We start from the raw sequence: 8,305 nt of genomic DNA on the forward strand, positions 1-8,305 counted from the left end.
AAAGTCTCTCTCTCTCTCTCCTCTCTCTCTCTCTCAGCCCCACCCCACGGAAACTACTCAACCCTTGTGCCTTAACCAGCATATTGGAAGATTAGCTAGTTTTGCATTGCGGTAAATACTACATCTTACAGTCCTCATGCAGGTGCTACTCAACCATGGTCCCCTGGAGGGGCTTGCTGTCCTGTCCTGGTTTTTCTTCCACGGTAGATGAAATTACGTTAATTGGACCAATTAAGTGCTTATTAGAATCTTAATTGGTCCAATTAATCAATTTCCTTGTACAGTTTAGAACAGACAAGGGGTCGTTTCACCTACTGTAAGCATATCGCTCCCACTTTTCAGAACAAGTGGAATGAGTGATATATATATATATATATATATATAATATATTAAATTTAAAAAAAAAAAATAATAATTAAATATATATATATATAGATATAATTTATATATATATAATATAATAATATATAGATATATATATAAAGTAAATATAGAATATTTCAACCCTGGCTGTGTTTTGTGGGCTTCTGAGTATATCTGACTTTCTTCTTACTAGTTTTGGGAAAACAAACAGTTTTTATTCTACACAAGTGGAATAATCTTGGTACTGGAGCAAGTTTATTAAACCTAGTGATGTTGCATATCAAGGTTTACCAGAAAACAAAATCCCCAAATCAGAATGAAACCAAAGGGGTTGAGTAGATGAATAAATTCTTCTTTTTTTCCCAGTTTTCTTATAAGAAACATGTTTGTGCTTGCATTAGTCTTTCCATCGATCCATAAAATGGTGTTGCCATCATCTGATACTGTGCGGTAACACATAGGTGTTTTATACAGATGCAACGTGCTAGACGATCCCGTCACAGACAGTCCAATTTACACTTTATATCCTGGAGGCAGAACAAGCCCAAAGTGAAGAACAAGGAGACCATCCTGAAAAAACGCAAAAATAAAAAACAGCAGTTACAACGAGGTGCAAGAGACCTGAGAATCACACCAACATTTTTCAGCTTCAGGCAATAATGACAAGTATAATAAAAAATATGCAATAGCTTATATATTGGAACCTCAAAAAAATAAATAAATAACACACACCACACAGAGTCAAGTATGAAAGTAAAAAATCAGAACATTCTGAAAAAAAACAAAAAAATAATTGTATATACTGCAGTAAACCCAAAGGGGATTTAGTACACTTAGTCTTGACAAACAAAAACTAAAAATGTTTTTCTGCCTTACTGCTGCAGGGAGGGCTACGCTCCCTGAAACATCAGATTGTTTTCATCGCAGTAACCTTCTCCAATAGACGGATCAGGGCTGTGCTTAGGAGAGGACCATTTCTTATCTCTGATAGGCTGATCCTGGAACAGTTCCGCAAGCTGATGGACCCTGTCCTCATTATCCTCGGCTTCAGGGAAATAGCCTGTCAAATACATCAGTGCCCTGAAAGCTTGACCAGTCTTCCTTAGGCTTCCTGCAAACTGCTTTAAATAGCCTTCACCAGTCAAGTATACCCCCTCTGCTAAGCATTTGCTCAGTGCTAGCAGAATTTATTTGGCAGAGGCACAGCAGCCCAACAGTTAGTGCGAAGTACTGAAGATTGCAGTCTAAGGATTAGAGCTGATCAAAACAATGCACAAGATCATCTTTTTTAAATCCCAGCTCAGAAACAGGCTTGCACACCTGGGGTAAAAATGACCTCCATGTGCCTCATATGAAGCTGCGGTGTGCTCTACTGCTTAGAGTAACTGATATGAGACAGGAGTTCTGGGTTTGAATACTAGCAACAAACCAACATGCTGGGTAATCTTATATTGAATACTAGCAACATATTAAAAACATGAGTACTGTATGAGACTGAACTGACTATGAATAGCACACAAACCAACATTCTGGGTATCTTATTGTATGCCACAACTGACTCTAACATTGCAATTATTATTATTATTATTATTATAATAATAATAATAATAAAAAATCTGCTAAACGTCACTTCCTGTAAAAACTGAGCTTCAGACCATCCTGTATCTGCACACCATGTGCATTAAACCATAAAAAATCTAATCTTGCTCATCGTTGTTTCTTTGCACAGCTCTCTGGGCGACTGGCAACCAAACTTAACTTCAGAACGGAGCTTCAAATCTGAATTCCCTGCACACCCCTAGGATAAGTCTGCCTGTCTGTAGCACAATAAAATTATGTTTTTATTCATGTCAAATAAGGATATAAATAGATCAGACCACTAAAAGTGCCTTAACAAAGATATTGCTTTGTTGCAGGATTTTTACTTCAGTCAAAATAATAAATGTATTGTATGCTCCCAGTCTTATATTCGCATCATTCAGTCTGCACTGAAGTGTGTTTTACACATGTGACCCCAAGGGAGCCCTGGTTTAATTTGAAACACAGAAGAGAGTATTTTATTTTTTTTATTAATTCAGACAGCTTCCCCCTATGGTGAAAAGTCTAAAGTCACGTTTGCAAACATTTCCAGACAGTGAACTGTCTGTAACCTTAAAAGAAAGTCACTACAGATGTTAGCAACATTATTTTACTTGCTCTGTCTTACACAGGCGAACCATATTTTTTTTCTATGCCTATGGATTTCTCCTCTGCCCTGCCTGCCCAACAGAAAACGGAATGAAACGCCTGAGTAACTGAGTAAAGATGACTGGACAGGTTTGCCCTTTAAGTTTCCAGGCTTGCTTCTGAAAAAACACTGTTCTCATACAGAGATTAACAAACTAATCAGAAGCACAGGAGAAGGGCTGAGTGGATCCGCTGGGAACTTTGGCCAGACAGTTTCTACCAGCACATCAACAGGAGACAATACACACTGTGAGACAGTCTAGATCAGTACAAAACAAAACACCAGCTGCTGTACGTAAAAGATGACCAGGACGATCAAAGCAAGTGGTCTCGGGGTAATCACAGAGTTGGAATGCAAACTACGATGCAGATCCCAATATAAATCAAAGAATGTGAATGAAGGTTTGGTTTCATATCTGCCTCACAACAGTTGGCACGAGTCTGGAGTTGAGGTGCAGGATAAGTTTGATTACACTTCGAAGAAGTGTTTGGCTGCCTCCTCCCTCTTCTAGTAGCTGGGGATGCAGACGATAATTATAATGAAGGTTTAATCTTGAGTTTGGGATGTTAACATTTATAGCACTCTTCTGTTAACTCTGTGTCTGGGTTTTACACCCTCCTCATTTTACTGCATTTATTACATACAAGAACATGTTGTTTTTTTTAGTCCTGAGATGTACTGTACAACAATTTCCCTTGAGATAAATCCTCTAGGGAGGAGAGTTGGTTTTGTTTAGCTTTCGCTCATGTACACTGAGATTAAACCGCTTGCTCTCTCAAAAATAATGCTTATTTCCAAACCGAAGGTCATAAGTATGTTTGTGAAGAAAAGGCCTACATTTACTAAATCTCTTTACAATTCCAATTACACAAGAAAGAAGAGATACCCATTCATTTGTAATACAAATCAAATATGGCTTGAGTAATAAAACACTTATATAATTAATCTAACTTATATTTGGATCATTAGGGTAGAAGAGCTGCACAGAATATTGGAAGATTTTGGTGATGAGTTTTTCAAATTTGCAAACTTATGAAAGAAGAAAACCCAACTCATTCACCTATCCTTAAACTCTACCAGAACAACAGATTATAATCCCACACTGGGGCTGAATAGTCCCATCTGATGGTATGGTGGAGGCATCATACTGTATGCATAAGGACCTTCTTCAGCACATGTTACTGATATGTTGGGGTAGAGGAAGACTTGTCTGTCTCTCTGCCCATTCTTCATCTTCATCTTCTTATTAGGAGGACGTGTTCCAGTAATTTATTTAAAACCAACCAAGGCACTTATGTTTATTGACACTAAACTGGCGAGAGTCAGGTGTTGGTAGCACTGTAGTCAGAGAAAACAAATAGGAAAAGGAAAAGCACAAACCTCTTCATGCCATTAATTAAACATGCTTTTATAGAAAACAAACGGCAACCCTTAGTTGTCCTGATTGCTGTGGGAATGGGAAACAAAACGAACATGCAGCACCACCCTGTCCCCCATGGATTGAATGTTGCCATTTCTGTCAATTTGAATGCCAAAGCACTACACACAAAGCACTACACAAACCCCCCCCCCCCCCCCCCCCCCCCCAAACTCAAAGACCTTAACTTCTGAAAAAAAGTTCTTCAGCTCTTTTTGTTTGCCTTGATGTGTTTTGCCTGTAGGAAATATTTGCAGACGATGCATTATTCCTTTATTTGAGAGACTGAGTTTTTATTCATGGACAAAATAAGTCTAAAAAAGAGAAGCAAGAGCTACGAAACAGGCATTTAATAGAAAATGAAAGCTAACATTAAGCACAAGTGACAATGTCACGAACCCCTCCTCCCACTGATTTTATAAATACAGTGCAATGGACATAATCCGGCATCACTCCATAATAGAACTTGTCAAGCACCATTAGTCACAAATAACTCCAGGGACATTTTTTTTTCCTTTTTTTTTTATATAAGATTGCAGTGAGATTAAATTGTATGAACCTGGGATGAGTTTAACTGTAAAATAAATCCACCTGCTATAAAACTGTCAATCCTCCTTAGTCTCAAGAGTTTGCAGATCATACAAAAGCTGCAATCTGCAAAACAGTGCAGACTCAATGCTATCTCATTGAGATCACAGAAAAGAGGACCTTACTTTTATTCAAACACTTTTACTTATTTGTTTAGTAAAAAAATAACAATTGCCTATCTACAGAGATCATTTTAATACACACAACTGTTCTCTGGGTACCAGTGGGTCTACTATTTAATTCCATTGTACTGTTTTTTTCTTGCAACGGTGATGACATGAATTAAGCATTAGAACTCCATCCATCATGTATCTATCGAATTACTGCTAGTAGATCCATTTCTTTGGGCTATAACCCCCTGCAAAGAAAGGGGGAGTTTTAACAGTGTTAAAGGGCTCTGCTGAAATTGAGGAAAACAAATTGGAAGCTTTTAAAGAATTACCTCTATCTCCCCTTACAGCTGAGCCCAACTTGAACATTGTAATGACAGGCACTAGTGCCCTGCTTTTTAAAATATTTCTGCTGTCCTCATATGAACGGTACATCCAGCCAAACTTTTTTGGCAAAGCTGTGCAAGGGAACATTTACTGTTCAGTCTCAAATACAGTTAAATCAGATGTCAAAATTAAAACTTCTGAAAGGAATACAAAAAGGGGGGTTTCTCACGTTCACGCTCTCTCCCTTACCTTACCTGTTGTACCTTACTTTACCTGTTGTAAAAGTCCACTAATCCTTAAGGGGTTGTGTAATAAATGACTAACCTCTTTACTGTAGAATTATTAACTTCCTAGCATGCAAGTACCAGTAGATATTTGCAAGTGGCAAAGCGCTGTGCTGTTCTTATGCTGCCTTAGCTGATCCTAATGCTTCTTCAAGCTGCTCTCTCAAGCATGCAAAGAAAGTAAACCCATGAGACTGTTGCCCGGGAAATGCCAATTGTCTCCAATTGTTGTTTCACACAAAAACAGCTGCTACCCAGCCATCAGGAAAAGAATAAATAAAAAACTCAGCCCGAAATTCTGAAACAGCACAGAGAGTATCAGCCATTGATAGTATAACCTCATACTTTATATCTGTGTTATGGGGTGCGATATTGCTGTGGTTGGATTAAGAGAGGGTTTTTTTCATTATGTTATGGTACAGCAAATCAGATCTGAACTAAGCCAACACTTATAGGGGGTCTATTGTCAGTGTTGGTCTGCTCTCAAGCTATCGAACCAAAGCTAAACTTAGTCCTGGGTCGTACCCATTAATTATTTTGGATTTTCCTGAAGCAGCATTTCAGCATATGACACAGTGGACCAAATGAACAAGCCACCTATACTGGCACCAAAAAGTTGACATTCTCCGAAGTGCTGCAATAGTTATGATTAGCATTTGATAGCTTTACAATATAGATTAATGTCAAGCCCACACCCATTGTTTACAGCTTGCGAATCAATATATAAAGCAATTTCCTCACATAATGTACTGGAGTCAATGTCAGAAGGAAAGCTATTACATTTCAGGTTGCGTGCTTGTAATGATGAAGCGGACATGCACCAGTAGGGTGACACCATCTGTTTCAAGGTCATTCCACTTACACATATGTTATCTAATGTGCAACACAATAGTTTAAATCATGGTGTCAGACCTCTGGACAGTATTTTTTTTTTTAAGCAAATAAAGCAAATGCAGCAGCACTAGGATAGAGTAATTAAATGGTCTCCCAGCTGATTTAATACAAATGAAAAGAAATATACAGATTTTCAACAATGGGTAAAGAAATGATATCACCATTGATGTGTAAAACCATCTGGAGAAATGATGTCAATTAACAGTATGTAAAATGATCTTTGAAGAACTGTAAATCTGCACTTAATGTTTTAGAATGTATTAGCCTCACTTCAAGTACTATTACACATTGCTGTTAAGGTACATTGTAGTAGGACTGAGGATAACATTGTTAAGCCCACTGTTACAAAATCTGGCAATATTTTCAACACCAGCATGATTTTGTGAATTACTTTCAATACTGTATGCACACCCAATACCAACCTGGATAGCACTCTCTCCAATGGTACTTTGAACTTCTCTCAATGACTGGTACCTCTCAAGAAGATGGTCACCACAGACAAGATCCACCTGACAAATAATAAAGAAGCAGTGCAGTTACAGAATCATCCACGGATCATTTTCCTCTACGTTCCAGGTCATTTATGTTTTATTTTTGTCAGCTTCCACTGCTATTCCAAGAAAAGGCATGAGCAAACATCCAGGTTTCCATGAGGGAAACTTGTCATGAGCTAAAACATTGTTTGGAATGGATGGCCAGAAAAGGATATCACTTATTATACTGTATATATCTAGACATATCGCAATACATTGAGGTTCATGCTCATGGAACGGTTTGATATGTGAAAGGTCCATTTAGAATGATCGGTACACAGCAATTCCCACCTTTCTTCCATGGTTACTGATAGCCTAGACAGCATTTAAAATATATTGAGAATTCCTTTTTGTTTATTACATTTATATCTTGTAAGCTGTGCTGCTGCTCGCTTCTCTATTATGCAGTCAATTATATGTCACGATTGGGCATTTGTCTTTATACCTGCAATAAAGTGATGTAACACTGTTAGAAAAACTAAAACTTTTACTGTGTCTTTTGGAAGGGCTGGCCTAGCATTCAGCGAAGACGAGTGCTACATGCATAAAAAGAAATTACTACCATAGGTTTCAAATGCATGTAAAAACACAGGAACCCATGAGTCTGTAGGATCAGCAAAAGAAAAACAGCAGGGTGAAACAATAATACTTTTCTGATCAAATATTTAGCAACCGTACGAACGATGCTAATGACGGTTCCATAATTCAAGTCAATCCATGAAAGGTGGCTGGCATTTAATTAAAAAGTCAATTAGATTCAGTGTTTCCACAGTCAGCAAATCAGGCAATGTTCTCCAGGGAAAATCCATCATTCTTTGCCAGTAGAAATGAATGATCGGCACGTCTGCAAGTAAGTATACACACTGAATCCCAAGTCTGAATTCTGAACACATACCATAGCAATGGAATAGTCCATTTATATAACAGGGACAACTTCACAAGAAACACATCTCACATAATAAAATCCTCCATCCCAGCTGTAACCCTTTACACAGGCACCAACATTTTACAGTATGTCCAGAACTTATTTTACAAACCAACCTACAAATTGCAATTTCTTTGAAGTCACTGAGCATCTGTAGGAATACTGTTTCTTTTTTGATAGTCAATTGGCTAATTTGTCCAAAGATTGACATGAGAGTACAGGCAGCCAGTAGAGACAGATTTAAGCTGGCTGGCCACATTGGCATGTGATAAATGAATGGAACAATGAATTATAAAATGGTATGAGTGATAAATGGGAGCACAATTATCTTGGCTTGCAATGCAATCTGCTCCAGATTACTGTATGTCTGCCTAAAGTTGAATAAATAGATACAAAATTACATTGTGCCATTGACGTGTTTAATTTCCTATTCAAATATCCATTCACTATTTCTCACTTGGTGCTGACCACTGCAAAATTGAAAGCAAAAACATTAAAAGGATTCATTTATTTGACCTTTGGAAGGAAACATCACACATTGAATTGAGATAACCTATGCCCTTTTCCACCGCTCTGATTATTTCCACAGGCTGCTTCTTGCAAGCAACTAGTTTTAGTTTGTGCAGTCAGCAGTTGT

The 8,305-nt window shown here is 37.8% G+C and overlaps 1 long non-coding RNA gene across 1 annotated transcript; it reads right to left on the bottom strand.

Annotated features, from left to right (window-relative positions):
- Window positions 1–541: 541 nt before the first annotated feature.
- LOC121312466 lies at window positions 542–6,812 on the bottom strand. Its single transcript, XR_005949839.1, has 2 exons — window positions 6,633–6,812; window positions 542–933 (listed from the first exon to the last, which is right to left on the bottom strand). It is a non-coding gene; the product is annotated as an uncharacterized LOC121312466 (long non-coding RNA).
- Between the last annotated feature and the right edge of the window lie 1,493 nt (window positions 6,813–8,305).

The sequence above is a fragment of the Polyodon spathula genome, unplaced genomic scaffold (assembly GCF_017654505.1).
Source record: "Polyodon spathula isolate WHYD16114869_AA unplaced genomic scaffold, ASM1765450v1 scaffolds_3949, whole genome shotgun sequence".
NCBI classification, from domain to species: Eukaryota; Metazoa; Chordata; class Actinopteri; order Acipenseriformes; family Polyodontidae; genus Polyodon; species Polyodon spathula.